This window comes from Emydura macquarii, unplaced genomic scaffold (assembly GCF_026122565.2).
Source record: "Emydura macquarii macquarii isolate MOO-44397 ecotype Brisbane River unplaced genomic scaffold, CSIRO-AGI_Emac_v2 contig_1253, whole genome shotgun sequence".
In the NCBI taxonomy this organism is placed as follows: domain Eukaryota; kingdom Metazoa; phylum Chordata; order Testudines; family Chelidae; genus Emydura; species Emydura macquarii.
The window spans coordinates 64,275,021-64,296,096 of NW_027131390.1; the positions used below are offsets into that span (position 1 = coordinate 64,275,021).

Sequence of the window (21,076 nt, forward strand, 5' to 3'; positions counted from 1 at the left end):
TTTTGTTTCTTTGCAACATATGAGGAAGGGAAGGAAGACTGGTGTGTGCTAATAGATCATGAGTAGGTAAAAAGTACAGCTCCAGAAACTGGGATTTTAGTTATTTTCTCTCTGTCTAGAGACTACAGCTGTAAAGAAGCACCACATAAAAATAGGGGGCCCCTGCGGCAACATAAAAGAAGGGAGAAAGACATGTTCAACTGGAGCAAGAGAGAGAGAACTAACACAGAGTTGAGGGTGCAGACTTCCCCCTTCAGCCCCTTGAACAAATAACAAACACACACACTCCACCACATGGCACAATGCTTCTGGGCCTACAATCATTAAAAGGCCAAAGGTGGCTGTCAGCCATGAGTCTGTCATTTTCTTGCCCATCCCTTTATGATGAATAGCATTATTTGTCCATATTGCAGTATTTGTCCATAGATCTCAAGCCATTTTCAAAAGGTGTTTGATGTTTTGGGGGTTCACCTAAACCAGTAAGGTCCCTCTGGGTTGGCTGGGGCAAAGGGCCCTCAGTATTCATTGCCACCCTAAGAAATGCCTTGATTATAGGTTATGGTTGTAGAGGAGCTTTGTGAGACCTTACCAGCCTCTTCCGTTTCTGACATAAGTCACAAGACCTGCAATAGTCTTCAACCTCATTCTGAATATCTGGCAAATAAAAAATTCTTTTTAATCTTTCCTAAGTCTTCTGAGTTCCCAAGTGGCCTGCAAAAGGACAATCATGGGGTAACAACATTGACTCCCTACTTTGCCTAACAAGCACAACCAGCTGCTTGTAATGCTTTCCAGAACTTTTATTCTACCCCACAAGGGCTTCTCTATACATCCTTCCCTCCCCTCAAAAACTCATTTCCCCTAACTGGGGTCCCAACAAGAATATGTTTCTTTATGTTACCAAGGGATGGGTCTGTTGTCTGCTCTGTTGCAAATTCCTTCTGGCTGTCTGCACTGAAAACAGCCACCTCCACTGGGAATGGCTCTGCTGCCCCTACCTCCAGAAAGAAACAGCTCAGAGGGGATAGAGTGTCTCCTTTTGCTAAGCTAGAGTTCCAGATGCCTTCCCACCCTTAACTGTTTCTCTGTCCTCATAATTCTCTCCTGGGACTGCAGAATAATATTTCTTCTTACTGAAGTTTACTATATTAACAGCTTTAGTCATAGTTAATACACCATTTTCCACAAGTATTTCTGCTGGAATTCAATCCAACACACCAACCTTTAAATGGCTTCTATACTTCCTTCTCTAAGTGCACTTTAGCTAAAGACACAGCAGTTTTATAGCTTACCAATGTCAGGAGCTCTACACTTTCTCCCTGCAGCCTATCAGTCTCCCTCACAATGCACTCTAACCAGAGATATCTGGGCACCAATGTCTCTCCACCCTAGGCATTCTTTGCCATTCACTTAGGGAACTTTAGTAAACTCAGCAGCAATCTTCAATGGACCAGACCTTACAAAGTTTATCAGGAATCTTTCAGGCATTTCTGTGAGTCCTGTGATTAAAACAGCCACATTAACATGGGCTGGGGTTGGATGGTTGTGGTCTTAGATTCCCTTTAGGTCAATTGTTCCTCAGGTGTTGGGTGGAATTACATGTGAAACACCTTCTGGGACTGTTCTCCGGGGATGGGGGTCTGCGAATGTGAATTCCAGTAGGGCATTGGGTCTGGGGAGGTGAGAGCCCGGGCTTCACCCTCCCTCTTTCTTCTCTTCTGCCCTTCCCTTATAGGCATGTGCTCCCTGGAAACTGTCTTGTACATAGGAATCAGTCAGATCAGCAGCCTCTTGCACAGACTTTAGGGATTTAGCCAAAAGAGCCGTTCTGATTTCTTCAGAGTATACACTTAGAAAATGCTGTTGTGCAAAGTGTTCAAATAACTGGTCATAATTCTCTGCCCCTTTCCCATCTGCCCATTTCCTCATCAAATCACTCATTTTATACACATTCTCTATGACTCAGATTAACATCCTTTTTGAGATTTCTAAATCTCTCCCTATACACTTCAGGGGTAATTTGAAACCTTTGCAATATAGCCTTTTAAAATTCATAATATTTTAAACCTGTTTAATTGGCATTTCATTAAATACATTTAATGCTTTATCCGAGAGCCTTGTAACCAGCATAGGAAATTTCTTGTCTTCTAGGACTTTATGCAACATAGAAAATCTTTCAAAAGTAGTAAGATATTCCTCAGTACAGTGTGATTCTTTGTATGCAGAGCGTAGCTTGTCTCAGCTTCGTGTTCCTTGGGAAGAGAGAATATCTGTGGGCTGGTTTATCCATCATGTCCAAGTTACACAGCCTCTCTCCCCCCCATTTCTTGGGATTCTCTCTCTTTTTAGTTCCATGGCTAGTTGGTGTGCTTCCTGCTGCTGTTGCTTTTCTGCCTCATTATCCTTGTCTGTCAGGTCAGCTTCTTTGGCTCTCCAAACTGCTTTCCATATCTGGTCTTTTTTTTTTTTGCTGTTTGGCTTCCCATTTTTGGTGCTCATGACCTGCTTTTGCAGCTTCCCATTCTTTCTCTTTCTGATCAGTCTCCAATCTGTCCATTTCTAACTTTGTGGTTACTTTGATGCTGCTCATTTTAAAATTCCTTTTGTTCTACTTCCTTACCAAAAACAAACAAAAAATAATAAATCTGTAAACTTTGACTCCTCTCAGCCTTCTCATTTGAAAAATTGCTTAAATCTAGTAAGTCAGTGGTTGGAGTGTGACCCTCAGTCAAATAGCAAGCAGTGTGTAAATCCTGTTTGACTATGCTAATGTGACGCTTCGGGGGTTCACCCAGACCAGTCAGGGATTCTGTCACAGACTGCTCTGTAACCCTAGGTGCTTCTGCGCTGCACAGCTTTGGCTCAGAGCCCAGATGCCAACAGCCTGCTCACAGCACAATGGCCTCACCCTGGCTTCCCCCAGCCTGGTTACTCCTTGCAGGATGATACCAACAGCTTTCCAGTCCCAAGTCTCTCCAAAAGCAATCAGAGGAAACTGAGCCACAGAGTGGCCAAGGCTTGGTTAAGATCTCACAGGCATTCATGGCACAGCTGAGACCAGAATCCAAGTCTCCCTGCCCAGGCCCTATTCACTAGTCCACATTGACTTTAAGGGATGACGCTTATTTTTGCTTTATTCAGTTATGACCATCACACAGAAACTACTGAGCCTGAACAAGTTCCCTTTACTGAACAGCAACAGCAAAATAAGCTGTTGAGCAACCCATGCTTTATCTAGTTTTAGTTTTAATTCCAATTCTTTTTAAATGTCCACTGTCAGCACTGAAGAGTCTGCCTGCCTTTCCACATTCTTATCTCCTCCTCTTGGATCTTCTCCAAAAGTTTTTGATGTGTAAGAGTGTTAGTTCAGTATTACGGCTGTCAGTGTCTTGTAAATAATCGAATCTCATGACCAGTGATGATGGTTCCAGCAGCAGTAAAGAAAATGTTCAGAGTAAGCACGTGAGAGAAGACATCAAGGGACTCCACAGCAAGTAAAGACGCTGAGTCTTACTGAGAGAGACGTTGAGAGACTGCACAGCATATGCACTGAAAGATGGGCCAGTTCTGAAACTGCACAGGGTAAAAAAAAAAAAAAAAAAAAAGATTTTTTGCCCTGTCACCAAGCCAATGTAAGGGCAAAATTTGTTACATTTCTCACTACTAGTATTATCTTCTTGTTTAATACCTTCTAAAATTCAGCAAGCCTTCACTGGCTTCCAGTGCTGCTCTCTTATGAGGCATCGTCAGTATGGCTTGAAGTTTTAACCATACTTTGCCAACTTTTACTACAACTTTTGGAGCCAACTACACTGATTAAAGTGACAGCTAAGGAAGAACATACTAGTACAAAAAATGGAAGGCTATAAACATTGTATACAATTTGGATAGTATCCCTTTAAATAAATGATTTGGGAGCCCTCTAATGAGCCTCTATGTCTATGACAGAAACGGCCACTAGAACTTAGCAGCAGCATATAGAGGTAGCTGTGTTTTCTATGTTTATATATATAGATAGCATGCATGGTTATTTGGAATCTAATTGTGTCACATACTTTCCACATATTCTTAATGTTGTGTAAAGAGCAAAGACACAACACATACCCAGAAGGAAGAGGAATTGTTGAGCATATAATTCCTACCATGTACTTTAGCACAGAGTTGTTTAGCATAACAGCTACTATCACTGAGACAGAAAGGATGAAATTAGGAAATAAAAACTTATTCTGAATAGAAGGGAAAACTTCCTGACAGTGAGATCCTATAGAAAATTATTCCACATGCTCTGTGAGCAATAGAGGCCACAGCACTGTGCAACATTTAAAATTAGACTGAACCGCAAATCACTTGTACATATATATGCATGACTTTTATAAAGAGTCCCTGGGTGCTCAGCACCTTTGAAAGTCATGCCACTTATTTAGGTGCCTAAATAAGCATCTAAGAGCCTAACTTTAGGCACCTGTATGTTAAAATCTCACCTCATACATATTACGAGATTAATCAGGACAGGCAGGCCACACTTGTTTTTGTTTAAAGTGTGCTAATGTATCCATATAACTTGGTTGGTAGAGAAATTTAGAAGCAGGGGCCTGATTCTCCCATTCACTAGTGGAAGTTGAGAGTAACACCACTCAAGTTACACGGACAAAGCTGTGGTAAGTAGGAGAAGAATCAATCTGACTATGCCACATTGTGTTCACAATGGTGTAAAAATGAAATAATGCTTGTGATTTCAATGGTGTTACTCCCAATTTACACCAGTTGTAAATTAGAGGAGAATTTAACCAAGTACTGACCCAGCATGTAGAACTAAGTTACAGACTGTGACCTGCTGGTAAAATATAGAACAAGCTATTGTAGGGAGTTGAGAAACATGTGATGGAACTTGCTCTGGGCTGTACAAGCCCAGAGAACAGATATGGGAAATAAATTGTGATGGGTGAGCAGAAATCTCTAATTATTCCACTGCAAAGGTCTCTCAAAAGAAAGCTGTGTCTGTATTAAATGTGCTTGTTTAACAGCTGTGTTCCCCCACCTCTATATCCTCTCAGCAAATTCCAGCATGAGTTTCTCCACTCTCTTCACTCATTGTTCTATGTTTTACCAGCAGAAGTCACACTCCATAGTTCAGTCCTACATGCTTGGTCAGTACTGGGTGAAATTTTGCTTTCATTTACACTGGTGTAAGTTTGGGAGTAAAACCCTTGAAATCATTGGAGTTATTCCATTTTTACACCACTGGCTCTCAAGGGGACAATTACTTTCAACACTTGTTGGGGAAGCTGGAGAGGTTTTTATTTAACATACGTTGCCAATCTTGGCAGGATTTTCTAGTGTACTAGACGTATGTACAGTCCTGGAGCCTCCTGACACTTCCAACAAAAAGCAATCAGTGATGTCGTTATCTCTATCATAAAACTTGGTTAAATTTATAACTAAATTACCATAGAAAATTGGCATAACATTTCTGCCACTTCTGATATACTCCAGATGAAGAACAGAAGTAAATGGCCCTGAAACAGCAAAAAAGTATGAATAAGCAAAAAATATTTTTGTTTTTAAATGCTCATGTATTTACCAAAATGTCAAGATTTTTTAACTTTGAAATCCCACTGGTTCCTTTAACAAGCTAAAGTGTTTTGTTTTGTTCACTTCATCATATCTACTACTGTTTTCTAGCTGCTGATTAAGAAGGAGGTGGGTGTGTACTTTTTTCAGAGTGGATAGTGTCAGTGTGGTTTGGAATCTGCCTTTGGAACATGTTTCATAATTGTTACAAGCAGACCAGATACACACAATAAGGGTTTTCTCATGAATAAATGTTGCTTTAGTTTCATCCAGGCACTCCTGAACAAGAAATGCTAGTGTTTAATTTTAACTTGGCCCTTTTTATCATCATTAAGTTAGTATTGCTGCAATTCTGTAACCCCAAAACATGACAGAAAGGAAGCCACATTTTCCACTCAATACTTCCCTCAAGGCTTCGGTTATGTTCTGTAAAAGGGGTTCTTTTTGGCGAAAGTTCACCACTAATATTATGTATGTATAGCACATAATATTTGTTCCATGCTGTGAAGATATAAACTAATTAATCCTCAAAACACCCCGGAGAGGCATGTAATTTAGTACGGTCCCCATTTTATAGATGCTTAAACACAGACACAGGGTGATGAACTGATTTGCACAAGGGCACATTGTCAGTGCCAAAGCCAGGATTGGATATTGGCAATTCCTAACTCCCAATCTCATGATCAGTCCACAAGATAATGCTGCTTTTTTCTCTGTTCAAGCTTTGGATGCTGTGTGTTATAACACAGGACAAATATCCCTTCTTGATAGTTGCCAGCCACATGGGAACCAAAATTCCTGGAAGTGGTGTGAAGGGTAAGGTGAAGTTGACATTTTGACCCTGAACTTCAGGCTCACTGTCTGAAATGTCCAGTGGTGTTCCAAATATCAGCTTCAGTCTCTGAGGATTCTCTAGCTATTTGTTCTAGACAAAAACAAATACACCCAAACTGCAAAAGTGCACAGTCACTGACGCTAGGCTTTACTGGTGAGCAGAATTACAGTAAAAAAATGTGTCATGCTCCTTCTTGAAGAAACTTCAGAGCATACAATAGGATTAATGGGCAAGATATCCACATCTGACAACCAAATACTTCCCGGTAGGTCTTTTGTTTGAAACAAACAGATCCCCACAGCTATCGTTGACATTGTCTTTAGTGAATAATTACTGCAGGAATTGTACAGAAGATTATGATTTTAGAACAAATATCTTAAACAGAGGGCTTAATGATTCTTTCAAACTTCAGATAGTCATGATGATCATTAATAAGTGGACTTCTATTGCAACTCAATCTTTCTCCAAAGCACTTTACTAACATTAAGCATCAAAATACAGCTATATATATATGGATCATCCACTGCTGAAATGCATTTACTTCTGGAGTGGTGTGCAACAGCTATTTAACAATACCCAGCAATATTTAAATTAGCTTAGGATAAGAAGTGAAGTAGAATTTTATATCCAATGTGTGGTGTATGCAACTTGTATCTATTGACTTGTCTTGTGTAGTATACTTTTAAATGGAGTGAAATCTCCTGCTTTGCTGCTGAGTCATTTAATGTGTCTAGATGTAGTTTGCTAGACAAGAAACTCCTGGAGATCTCACTTTTGTTCTTTTACTACAAAAGAAAAGCTCTCGTAAAAAAGTATATCCATGTATGGTTGCTCAATGGTATGGAAAAACATACATATTAGGGGGAATTTAGGAAGGCAGAATGTAATCTCCTGAGTTGGTATTTGGCCAGAACACCAGGGTTAACACCCTACACTTGCACAAAGTGTCATGGAAACTTTATTGACTATAACTGAAAAGGAGCTTGATTTTATGTCTTATCCACTCCCTAACCCCAATTACTACAATAATGTATTGTAAGGGATATTAGAATGATTTTAGCACTTCTGTGAGAGGGTGTTTTGTCCTTAGGCACTTGTCATTGTGATTTAGAGAGATCAGGGAAAGATGGAGTGGCAGCTTTCACACAGGCAAGTACTTCTCCTACATTCAAATATACAAAAACTTCAGGTGTCTAACCAAGAATGATAGGAGGTAAGGATTGCCAGGCAAATGAACAAGAACTTGACAGAGACACTACATAAATGTATGATAGCTTGATGCTGGAATAATGATAATCCAGTTCTGAAAATGGAATTAAAAAGGTAAGGCCTAGGTAGGGCAAGATTTTCAAAAGTGACTAGTAATTTTGAGTCTCTCATTTTTGGTTGTTCAAGTGGATACCCCTTCAAGTGGCCTGACTGTCAATGGGTAGATGTTCAGTTCTTTCTGAAAGAGCAGTCACCTTTAAGGGGTCTCAATTTGGACACCCAAAAATGAGGTACCCAAAGTAAGTAGGCACTTTTGCAAATCTTCACTATCTATATTCAGAAAAACCCTTAGAAATGAAATTGGTTTGGATTATTCATCTTCAGAGATCAAGTGACAAAGCACAATATATTATTATAAAGCAATTCAAATCTAAGAATTAACCTTTCAGTCATCTTGAAACTTCCAGTTTATGCCTAAGGAATCAGTATTCCATTTTCCTGCAAGTTTTTTCTTGGTGTTAATTATGGGCCAGATTTCGCAAACCCTTACTCATCTGAGTAGTCCCATTGACTTCAGTGGGTCTATATGCATAAATAAGGACAGAAGCCATCTTTGCTGTTTTGCCAGCCGGGGCAGAAAATGTTTTCCACATTGCCTGCTCTGTGAGCAAACGGGAGGCGTGGGGGGAGGGGGGGGGCTGGCCAATCAGCAGAGCAAAAATGGCCAGCCAGTCAGAGCAGCACAACAAAGTGAGCAGTGCAGCAATATGGCAGCCCCTGGAAGCTGGAACGAAGGACCACTGCCCTGCTCACCCACTCTTAAAACCAGCCCTATGTAAGGGCTACTCACATGAATCAGAGTTTGCAGGATCATGCTCTAACTGAGAATCTAAATCACAGTTTGTTTTCATTAGTTGTTTGACAGGACTAAAAGGGAGTGGACAAAATTAGTTTCGATGCCTGATTTAGAACAGGAGAAACATCTGCCAGATTAATGAGAAACTTGCTGGCTGAGTTTGCAGTTGGCAGCAGACCCTTTAATTCTGGTAGATTAGTTCACCAGTTAATAAAAACTAGACACTTTAATGAAAAACTGCACTTATTTTGCTCATGCCAGAATTGTGAAAAGTAAGACACACTTCTCACCCTGAATATACTGGGAAATAAGTTTTAATTATAATCTGAAATAACATTTGGTATTTCTGAGCATAGTGGAAACTGCTGCCTTGCTGTAAATTAAGGTCATTTGTGACGATAACACTACAAGCACTCAGTGAGACCCTGGAAATCAGCATCCCACTTCCTTTGCTAATGACTAATAATCATCAGAGTCCAAATTCTGCTATCCTTACTCATGCCACTATTCCCATTGAAGTATTTTGGTGACTACTGCTTACAAGAGCAAGGTGACAAGATTTAGCTCCAAAAGAGCTTTTTGGTTTTAATATAGGATTTCCATAAGGATCAGAGAGAGTCCCAGCCTGCAATTCTCATGCAGGCAGAACTCCCACTGATTTCAACAGAAGATATGGGCAACTATGTTTTAGAACATAGTACTGTGTTCTATAATAATTGTCCCAAATCCTGTAGTAATGCTATTAGAAGCTGTGGCATTGTGGATCAATGATGTAGAACACAATGGAGTGGCGGGGGGTGTTTGTTATAGATGCAGGTGAGGATTCCACAGTTAAACTCTAAAGAAACAAGATTCATTTCCAGGTTAATATCACTCATTGTAAAGAGAAAGGAAGATAAATAGATATGTAGATTGCAGTGTTTCTCAGTAGGTTATTTTTCAATCTTTTCCACAAGACATCAACTGTTTAACCTTACAAGGAAGTAGTAAAACGGAAAAGTTAGGGCTGAGTTCTGGTTTAGATAATTCTGAGGTTGTCAGTGCACTAAACAGAGTGATTACAAAATAACTGGATGCAAATCAGTATTCTTTTGCAATCCCATTTTGAGGTCAAAGAGTTTCCTTGTTTCTTTTCTTTTTTGTTACTGAAACATTCAATGCATGCTGTTTAGCAACAGAGATATTAAAAATGAAGCCTGGAGAAGTTTTAACCACTCACATATCTAATAAATCCCTCACTTATTTAAAATTCAGAAATAAGATTCCATCATACTGTACACAATAATACAATTTGCAAGTTAGCAATGGGTTGCTGTTTGGTACTTAATTTCTGTTTTTTTGTAATGACTGTACAGCTGGCTTGAAATTGCATTTACCTTATCTTGTGCATGGAAAGATGATCTGGAAATAAAAGTAATTCAGTGATATTTTATTCTACAACTGACATTTTTTTCATTCAAACAGTAATTTTTGTTAATGAAATCATTGCTTATTCATCAGCCTGTGTGGTTAATGAATATGATTCAATAAATGAAGTTCCTCTTTAGTGTAACGCCACTGAAAATGGTTGAACTCAATGGTTGAATTTAACTGGATGTTATTCAGGGTTGAATTTTGGTCCCATGTATTAAAGTTGTTTTATATAATATTGTATTTTTAATATATATTTTTCATATATTAAGCAGGCTTCTTGTTTGATATTGGAGTTATTGCTCTACATTATTAGGTTGTGGGGAAAAAAAACCTCACTCCAGGGAATTCAACAGAAAATTTAATTCAGCACTGCATCTCTATGTAATAATCATCATTTCCTATCCTAAACTATTGGGTAGTATTGATGTGCACCGTTGAACAGCTGCTATATTCTATCCCAGATATGGCTGCATTTTGCTTGTGGATGAAGTGATTCCTATAGGCCAATAGAGCTAAAGTCTGATCTTGGGTACACGATAACCAGCCAATTACAAACCTCTACAGAAGGTGCCCAAAGAAGCCTATCCCCAAACAGCTCCGATGACTTAGTTGAGGAAGCATCCTGGTTCATAAAGCTAGATTTGGATCATTTGCTAAAATCTACAGAGCTGTTGCTGTGCAAAAGGTGTTTCCTAGGATCAAGCTGCGCTACTGCTAATCTGGGCCTGGTAAAGAGCTAGACTGCCTGTAAATGTTCCCTGTGATGGGCCGGGCCGGCGGCCCTCCCTCCCTGTCAATCTCTGAGGGAGGCCACCCCTCCCAGTGCCTGCACCCTGTGGGGAGTTCTACCAGAAGGGGAACAGTCTCCAGCCCTTATTAGGGTGAGCAAGCAGCTCAAGGCCCCAGCCCTTAGACAGGGCGGGCCAAGCAAAAGGGAAGCAGTCTCTAGCTCTCAATAGGGTGAGTAAACAGTCCAAAGCCCCGGCCCTTAGGCAGGGCGGGGCAGGCAGCAGGGAAACAGTCTCTGGCCCTTAGCGGGTGGTCACTCCTAGGTTGGAGTAGGAAGGGGAGAGAGGGATGCAGGACCACCTGACTCCACTGTGTCCCAGCCCCAGGCCCTGGTAGTGACGGGTTATCCCGTCATTGGTTCAGTGGGGCTCCAGCTGAAACGTACTGACCCAGCTACAGGCCATAATGCAGCCAGACAGGTTCCTTCCTTCCCCTAGAGTACCTTGTCTCCCAAGTCACTCCCCGTTTCCTCGGGATGCTCTGCCTGAGGGAAGTTCCGGAATCCTTCAGCCTCATCGCTCGACGGTAGGTCCAGGAACTCCTCAGAGCCATCCGCAGAGGGCAGCTCCTCTAGGTCGCAGGGGTCTCCTCTGGCTTGCAGGGGGTTGGCATCTTGGGTAGCTCCTCCAGGTCACAAGGTCCAGGGGTTTCCTCCAGCTTGCTGAGCTCAGGTAACTCCGGCAAGTCCTCAGGCAGTTGGCAGCCTCTCCTCAGGATAATGGTCTGGTCTGGTCCTGGTCCTGATCCAGGCCCTGCGCGCGCGTGCGCGCGGAGAGAGAGGTCCTTCTCCCTCAGCTGCCTTCCCCTAACCAGGGTGGGGGTAGGAGGGAGGGAAGACCTGCCTTTTATACTTCCAGCCCTGCCTTTCTGCTTCTGGTCAGGTGGGGTTGTACTTCCGAGCTCTGTCCCCAGATGGGGTTTGGCTCTCCGTCAATCTCCGAGGGAGGCCACACTGCCTAAGACAGGGGTGGGGAACCTCCGGCCTGCGGGCCGGATCCGGCCCGCGAAAGAACTTGATCCAGCCCGCGGGCGGGCGGGAAGTGTGCGCCGCCAAAACCCTGCCGCCGTCTGCCCATTTTTGGCGGCGGGGGGAGTCCGGAGGCGGTTACTGCCCCACGGAACCCTGTGGACACTGTAAAACCGCGCCGCCGAAAAGGCGGAAACGGCGGCGGCATTCGGGCGGCGGGTACCGCCCCACACGTAACTGTGCCGCCGCTGAATCCCCCCCCTGCCGCCGAATCCCCGCCCGCCGCCAGGGCTACCATCAGGACCTTGGCAACAAAAAGGTTCCCCACCCCTGGCCTAAGACAACAGAGTAGGTAATGAAAAAAAAAAATCTATCACCAGGTGGCATGCTCTTGTACTTTTCTTGCCATTCTGGTTGTAAAGCATGATGATCTAATTTCCTGGGATTACCTTGGGCTGTTCCAGCTGCATGGAGTTTGTCAGAAACTGTGTCAAATATTTTTAATTTCCATTGGCAAAAAATGCTAGAAGATGCTCTATCTTCCAGGTGGAAGTCATGAAATAAAGCAACAATTAATTGGTCTTGTGGTATAAGAGCAATCAAATTTCTGCTCACTAAGATGATACTCCACACATATTCAGAGTAGTAGGGTGTTTATTTCAGGCTCAATGAAGTGCAGGAGGACTCTCACATGGTATCTCTAATCATGTATGGGAGGACATAGCCATGGAGGAGTTTGTCATTAGAAGATTTCTGTTACAAGATTTATGATCTCATATCAACGGCTCTGTGATGAGTTATTCTTTCTATGGTGATTCTGACTAAAACAGGCCAAAATATTTGTCACATTTTCTATTCATTTCCATTTACAGAGAGCTGCAATCTTGCGCTGGTGCTTCTGGGTAACTTCTGTATGTGTGTGCCTTGAGTTAATGGAATAAGAGGACAGCAGAGGTAAGTAGTTACAAGAATGTTTGGCTTTATGAGGTTTGTAATATAGCTGGTTAAAAAATTTTTTCAACACAAAGTATTTTTAATCTTCAAACCTGCATAAAGCAGTGGTCCTGTGGTCATAATTAAAAACTGTATCATAATGCATATGCACAAGGGGATTGAATTAAGGTTGTACAGGCAACCTGAATTCTGATTTTCCCTAACTGCGGAGTGATTGAGTTTACAACCTTAATAATGTTCTTTTAGCAGTGTTTTCAGATACAGATATTTAAGATAGGTACATATTAAAAACAGGTGTATAGCATATAGTACATGTTTATTAATTCTTATTAGTTCTTTCACCTATAGTATTATGTTCTCTTTAGTATCCTAGTAGCTGTGAAATTGCCAAGAATAACTTAGATTGAAAGATCTTTCTTAGTAAAAGTGGTCACATGGCAATCAGTATTAGCTGTAACACAATGTACTGTACATACTATTAAGCCCTAAATAATAAAATTCTTGAGGGAGCCAACCAAAGTCCTTTAGCTTGACTTCCATGCCCTGAGATCAGAGTCATTAAGTGTTGGTAAAACAGGATCATCCTCTTTCTGGACTCTTTTGGGGGAGTTGATTTAGGGTGCGGTAGCTTCTTAAAACTGAAAATAAGCACTTCTATTAAAGTGTGTGTTTTCAGAGTCTTCCTTTCAGTGCTCATAAAGCCAGTGCAGGGCTCTCTACAAGAAAGACTCCTTGTTTTCCGTTGTCCCCTCTGGTTGAACAAATGAGTGTACCTACTGAATTTACACAATATTTGATTTTTTTTCCTGGGCACAACTCCCTTGTGATGGCTTCCACCTCAAGATAGTCCACATCGTTGTTTCTTGCCATCAGATATAATCTGTCTTCAGTACTTTTTTCTATTCTCTAAAGCAGAATACAACTTGATGGCTCTCTGCTGAGCCCATCTACCTTCATGCTATTTAAACCATTGGCAGAGGAGAGGGACAACATGAATATGCCTTTTTGAATAGGACATAGTGACATTACATTGAGAGCGCCACTAAATCGGTCAGCCTCACATCTAGTAATGCTGTATGAGAGTTGGGAAATATGCAGCGTAATACAATGGTATGATGTGATTATCATTCACTTGTAGCTAATCTTCCTTTATAAAATGGTATCACAGCATTAAACCAAGCTAGTATGTACCACTTCCAATACATCCTGCCCAAGATCTTGAAGTCTAGGAAATGACACTAAAAGTGAGTGTCATGGGGTCTACTCACTGCAGGTGGCACCTCTTCCTGGTCAGTCTGGGAAGTCAGCTCTCTCCAGGTCCAAGGCCCCCTTTTGCTTCTCACTCTCTTGCCCCCCCTCTCAACTCCATTTTCATGACTTGGCCCTCCAGTCAGGCCATTATACATGTTTGCCCCTTCTGGGAAAGTCTTTCCTTGCTATCAGTCTCTGGCAGTCTTCCCATTCACCTTCCCATGCTGCCACTACCTCAGTGGCTGGCAGGGGAACCTAGGCCTACTCTCAGTTCAGAGACCCTCCAGTCAGTAGCCAAGGCCTGTTCCCTCCTAGACTTTACTGTCTTTCCCTGAGCCTTTTCCTTACTTTCTGGCTCTTCCCCCACCTCTGGGTTTGCTAGCCTCACAACACCCTCTTCCCAGCAAGTAACTCTAGGCTACTTACCTATTTAGCACTAAACACACCTCCCCTTCTCCCACAGAGTACCTGCAGCTCCCAACTGCTCTCCGCTACTGGGCTTTATACAAGCCCCCCCTGTTCCACTCCATCTGAGCCTCATTTAATTAATCCCTGCTCCCTGACTTTTCCTCCAGGTGCAGCCTGGAAGGTTAATTGGCTCAGCTAGCCAATGGGTATATGGGGTGGACAAGCCACAACACAATGCTAATTGTACTAAATGATTCCACAAAAGGGAATATATGTTAGTCGTAAGGTCACCAATAAGTAAGTGGTGTGGTGTTTGTGTTCCCTCTGTTGCATTACCTACAAAGAGACCCTCAGTTAGTTGAAAGATGACAAATTTGAAATTGATAAAAGAAATATTTTTAATGCAACTCACCCGTGCATGAGATTATGGAGGCTAATAACTGAGCAAGAATAGATGGGACTCAGGTCTGACCCATTATGGCATTCCTTTGTTTTCCTGCACTGGGTCTCTTATATGTGTCGCTGTGAAGAGAGCCAACTCAGAGCACTGTTTCTTTGCATGCAGGGGTGAAGGCCTTTCCATGGGCTGGCATTCCCAACACAGCAGAACTGCTGTGACTATACTGTACTTCAAGTCTTGCAGATCTGTGCAAGGATATTAGCTGGGCAGGATTTCCCTCTCAGTGAATAAGAACAGCATCTAACATAACTCTGTCTAGGACACAAATGATGTTTTTGATCCTACACAGTGCTGAGCACTCTGGCCCCAATCCAGAAAAGCACTTAAGCCTTTGCTTAACTTAAAGTATTTGTCTTATTTAATTAAGGACTATGTAAATTATGGAGAAACGTTTGTCCACATTTAATTGAAATATACATGATATAGTATCTTATCGTCCTTATATATTTCCCCGACTCCTTCCCCAGCTGCTGCTCCTGCTTCATTCAGTTTCTCTTGCTGCTCAGAAAGCAAAATGCATGAGCTCTTATTCCAGAGTTCCTGTTAATGCTTATTATTCTGGCAGGAATGCTTCCACAGCTGCTTTTCCTCCTTCCATCAAATGGCCCTGGAGACCAAAGTACTGATTCTGCCAGGGGATCAGAATACTTTTGATTCCTACCAAGTGGAGTCAGTTGGAGCTGAGGGTGATGAGCTCAGTCCTCCCAGGGCCTGGTAACCAAGAGACCTGACGTATCATGGATACTGCAGAAACAGTTTAGTTTTGTGGGATGGCAGTGCCATCTGCTACTGCTTTACAATTTCAGGATCAAAGGTTTTCAAAAATCACTTTAAAAGTCAGCTTCTTCATACTTTTATTTTGTTCTTATTATGTGTCACTTACTACATACCATACTATCTGTCACATGCAGAATCTGACCAGTCAACCAATCTCAGCCAGTTATGACCCACTGACAGGACAGAAAAGCAAGTGCAGGTTACTAACACGACAGCGAGTGGGAGGAGGAGCAGACATTGTCACTGACTGCCAAGGTGAAATATGCACTTATTTGCGGTGAGACAGATGAAGAAACAGCATGGTTAATACTGCTCAGTGCTGCTCTTGACTGTGACCTTTCTGAACGTGTAGTATATACTGGAAACTCACACATGTCAAATATGAACACAATTGAAACTATTATATTTTTGTTTTAGTTGGCAGACAGGGATGGTGGGGGTTGTTAGATGGGTCAATTTATAGATATCCTCTAGCATATTGCCTAATTAAAAGATCTGATTCTGCAAGGTTAAATGGGATTTGAGGGTTGATGCTCAGTTGATGCTCAGAACCTACTAGGATCTGGCCCAGAACTTCCCCTGGCTGATTCACCTGAAACATACCGCTATGAGTTCCCTGCTTGACACCCGTTCTCCTGCAGGATTGCTCTACCCCTACCGCTTACTGCCCTATGGAATTGCTGTCCTACCTCCCACTCTGATCTGAATACTGTACTGACCATCACACTCCACCCACAGGATACGTCTTTGCTTTTCCAAATTTACCCAAGGATCTGTACAAAGTTAAATGTAGGGTTTTTTTCACATTCATTGTGTTTCCATTATGTTTTACTCTTAGTGTTCTTGTGTGTTGTCCATTATTGAATCTAGTCTGCAATCACATCATTCCCCCGACTCCAGTCTGACAATGATGCCATACTTGATGCCGTTTGTCCCCTTCTCCCACAACCATAGTTGTGCTTTTGTCCATGCTTTCCCCTGTGGATTGCCCTGTCTAAGCTGGTCTGCCAGAACCTTTTTAATTCAAACCTCTCCTTTATTGCTCATATTTGTCTGCAAGAAATGAATAACAAAGACATTTTAATCTTTATTTATACTAATCCTCTGTCTGCTTCCCCCGCCCCACTTTTTGTGTCCGGGTGCTGTGCACTAACCTTTGCTGAGTAACCATGTAATCTTAGTGCTTTCACTCCTGTCCTTCCTCCTGCAACTGCTCCCTTCAGTTTTGTCACTCTTTACCTTGTGTCATGTCTGAAATCAGATTCCAAGCTCTTTGGATAACATACTGTGATTTGTTTGTACTGTGAGGTCTCCTGTGCTGAAAAATAATAAATAACCATTAGAGATGTTGGTACCCAAATACCCAATATTAATAAATATTTTTGAATAGCTTAGGCTAAATATAAAGGGCCAGATCTTTCACATCCAACCTAGCTACTTTGTGCTATGTGCAGTGTGTGAACAGCACTATCTAGCTGTTTAGTAGTGCAGCGCTTCCCTATAAGGGACAAAACATGAGAGGTGTAAACCAGTTTAGGTTGGGACTTTTAAAAGGGCTCAGCATTGGTCTGACTCTGCTGTTATTGAAATCAATGGTAAAACTTCTTTTGACATATACGGGGGCAAAGCTAGGCCAACACTAAGCACTTTCAAAATTCCCATGCTTAGCACAATCCATTTTTAAGAAGAACTGCCCATTGACCTGGATGGGGAATGCTTAAACAAACACAAGTAGACAAAGAAAGAAACAAAAACCTTAATGATTTAATGGCATAATCTGGCTTTTAATTAGGAGGGGATACCAAGTGACTGTATCTCTCAGTTTATGCTGAAAATAGACATCTGAACTAGCCCAGAATCCAATCTCATTTTAACATCCCTGGTTTATAAATGTCACCATTAATACATTACTGGATGATGCTGAATCTCAACTATTGATCCATTTGGTTAATACAGTTGTGCCTACTTATGATGGCCATTTGTTCTAACATCACTCATGAATACAGTAATGTCACTGTCTTCCTTTTTCCTTCTGCTCTGTGTCCACCCTTTGCAGATGAGCTTTATATGACCTGTATGTGATAAAACAAACCATAAATAATTCTTTGCATGTTTATAGTGCCTGCCGTCCCAGGGTCTCTAAACACTTTACAGATCTTAATGAATCTAACCTCTGAAAATGCCTATAGTTACTCACAAATAATTATTATTCCCATTTTACAGAGGACACTGAAATAAATAGAAATACTAATGACTATAAATCACAATAATACTGTAAACTTATTGTACATGACACTTCTCACCTGCAGATTTCAAAAGGCTTAACAAGTCAATATCTGCATATTACAGAGGGGGAAACTGAGGCACACGGGTTCAATGACTTGCCCAAGACCACACAAAAGTGTGTGGCAGAGCCAAAAATAGTCTCCAGATATCCAGATTCCCAGTCCAGTGCCATCCAGTGAATCAAGATGCTTATGAAACACAGAGGGTAAAGTAACATAGTGTGTCAGTGGCATAGGAACAGAGTCCAGGATTCTTAAGTACCAAACTACTACATTCTAAATCTCCCTCCCTTTTGGCATCCATGAGGGAGCTGGAAAGAGGGAATTATCAGCAGCCACAGTTCAAAATTCAAACCATGAAAACCAGCAAAACTATTGCCTTCCTTTTTTTTTTCAAATGTGAATAGAGCAACCAGATATACTGTCACTTTTCACAACTTCCCCTGAGTAACATTCTAAATGAGATTCCTCCATAGCAGTAATACCACTATCACTGAGAACCACATCTTGAATTTTACACTGTCCCTTAAAGTAAATGTTATTTTATTTTGTCAAATATATAAAAATAAAACAGCAGTGCATAAACAGAGAAGGGTTCTTGTTTAAGAAAACAAGTTCTGAAAATTAAAATGGTTTGCAATATGCTGTCCTTTTGTAAGAACTGTGTACATACTGCAAGTAGAAAAATCACTCTTTTGTTTACTTCCTGGCTTGGAAATGGGCTCAATAAATACAGGTATGCTTTCTGATTGCTCAGCCTCTTGGCCACATTTAATAATGCTCACCATTAATGCCTTTGGCTTGTAGAGAGGGGCAAACTTTTTTCCTTCAGAGTGCCCAAAAGTGAAAACAGACAAGACTGTCAAAACAAATATTCTTTGCATTTGCTAATATTTTTGGTCTTTAATTATGGCCATTCCTGATGCTATGATTCTTAAGGTAGTATTGTTTGTTTTCCTCTGTAGTGAACACTGACTAAATGGAGAGGCTAAAAGAAGCAGAAATTAGGCTAATTCTTTGAAGACTACCATAGCATGTGGGGTTATTAATAAGTTCACAGGTTCATCTGGGTGTAGCTCACCAAATCAGTTCCCTCCTATTTCAAAGGCCTTGGGCACTGATGCACCTCAGTCACTTCTATTCTCTGCCTGTGGCACACAATAGTTTAGTCTCCTGTGGCCTGTAATATTTTCATCTAATCTAGATTATTGGGCTCAGTACAAGGGTAATTGGGTGGGACTTAGTGGCCTGTAATATGCAGTTCACACTAGCTGATCTGGTTGTCACATCTGGCCTTAAACTCTATGATTCTGTGATTTTATGTATGTAAGCGTATTTTATTGACTATTAGAGCTGGTGAAATTATTAGCCCTTTTTTCTCTTTGTGACTTGTTTACAAATAGTTCACAACTTTTACAAATGTGTTTGTTATTCAGAGTTATTTGTTCACAATCCATTAGGCAAACTTCAGCCTACAGACAGTTGTGAACTGCCTGCAGTGAATATCTATTCAGCTATTCAGAATTATGGACCGTCTATTGAGTTGAGTGATTGCACAGAGTTATATGTGTAAATCCTGACATATCAAGATGAGAATACGCTTTTACAATGGATGGTCTTGTTAAATTGGGAGTAATCCAAGAGTGATATGGTCTAGCTATCTTTAGGACTCAGATGGTGTAGCTAACTCCACTATTTTGCCTTCCTGAATTACCTCAGCCTAGAATAGAAGCATCACAAGGGAAGATAAGTAATTCCATACTAGCTCAACTCTGGCCTAATTCTAAGCAAATAAACAACACTGCAAAACTGTTCCACAACATGGTAGGCTTCTGATATGAGCTAAAATAATAAATGCATAAGTACAAACACATTATTAATAAAATAGTAATAAGAATACTGCAGTACCACACAGGAGTCCCACTTATTGGGTAAAATCTTATTGTACTAGGCACCATGCAAACATAGAACAAAAAGATGATCCATGCTCCAAAGAGCTTACAACAAAATAAATTTATATACCTCTCACTCGTATTCGTATTAGAGAAATGTGTAGAAACTCTAACCAAGCTGGGGCCCAGTTGTGTTAAGCTCTGCACAAACATACAGTAAATGACAATTCCTTCTCCAAAGAGTTTATAATCTTAGGTGCCGATCATACAGACAATTGTGCATATGGTTACATTTAAGCATATAAATAGTCTCATGTACATAAGTAAGGGCAGGATTGGGGCATAGTTAAAGACAAGACAGGTAGATGAAACAAGGCAGGGGAGAAAAGGGGTAATAGTAATAGTAGCATGTTTTGGCATAGACTAGTTGTGTGCACATTTTATAAGTATACAGTGTTTATTGTTTGTTGATGGAGAGAAATAACTTGGCACCTGCCTAGCCATTATCATGAATTTAGCTCTTCATCTTCAAAGGACTTTACAAACATTAATTAATATTTACAACACCCTCTGAGATTGGTGAGTAAATATCACCTCTGCTTATAGATTGAGAAACTGGGGGAGAGATTAAATGACTTGCTGAAGGCTACAAAGTGAGTCAGTGACAGAGCTAGCATTAGAATTCAGGACTGCCTGATTTTCAGCCCTCTACTAAGTCACTAAACCACATCTCTTTCTCAGCAGTGTCTTAACTTCCTCTTCTCCAGCTCCCCCCTCATTTCCTTTCAGTTTGGTTTCTGCCTACTCTACTCCACAGAAATCACTCTCACAAAAATTCTAATTATATCTTCCTTCCCAGATGTAAAGGTCTTGTCTCCATGTTCATTCTCTATCTTTCTCTTGCCTTTGCCACCATAAACCTAACCACTTGTCACTGAGACTGTGTTCCTTACGGGTTCTGTGATTCTTACTTTGCTGATCACTCCTTTATTATTTCCTTAGTAGATACTCTTCCTTCTCCTCTTCCATGTTGCTGCTCCCCTCAGTTCTATCTTTGGCTAGTGCATTTCAGTATTAGTAATAAATCAACAGTAATGTATAGTGTATTGATTAAGTTGATGAATCAGAGCATAACTATATGATTTATTAATTAAACTGAAGTGCCTGATGAAACACACAGAAGACTGGATTCAACAATATGAATTAGTGAGTGAAACAGGCAAAACACTTTCCTTTGAACCCAAAGCTTTCTGAGCTTCAGGGTGTTGCACTAAGCAAACAAAATTGTGGCACAACCAAATCCCTTTCAACCCAGACTTAGAATGGTTTCCACAGTCCCGTGTTCTGTGTGACCTTGGGCAATTCACTTAATCCCTCTGAACCTCAGTCTCTCCATTGTAGGCCTGGGA

The 21,076-nt window shown here is 41.2% G+C and overlaps 3 long non-coding RNA genes across 4 annotated transcripts in view; 1 reads left to right on the plus strand and 2 right to left on the minus strand.

Moving 5' to 3' along the window:
- On the minus strand, window positions 1–14,300 carry LOC137153559 (uncharacterized). 2 transcript variants are annotated; one of them, XR_010919837.1, is made up of 3 exons: window positions 14,272–14,300; window positions 5,448–5,516; window positions 1–3,573 (listed from the first exon to the last, which is right to left on the minus strand). It is a non-coding gene; the product is annotated as an uncharacterized lncRNA (long non-coding RNA). The 2 variants fall into 2 exon arrangements; XR_010919836.1 differs by having other exon boundaries at window positions 13,863–14,291.
- Window positions 4,546–21,076, plus strand: part of LOC137153558 (uncharacterized) — an 18,178-nt gene continuing 1,647 nt past the window's right edge. Inside the window, exons 1-2 of the long non-coding RNA XR_010919835.1 lie at window positions 4,546–4,658; window positions 12,513–12,594. This is a non-coding gene — a long non-coding RNA (uncharacterized lncRNA). The remainder of the gene's footprint in view (window positions 4,659–12,512; window positions 12,595–21,076) is intronic.
- Window positions 15,532–21,076, minus strand: part of LOC137153560 (uncharacterized) — a 17,115-nt gene continuing 11,570 nt past the window's right edge. Inside the window, exon 3 of the long non-coding RNA XR_010919838.1 lies at window positions 15,532–16,808. This is a non-coding gene — a long non-coding RNA (uncharacterized lncRNA). The remainder of the gene's footprint in view (window positions 16,809–21,076) is intronic.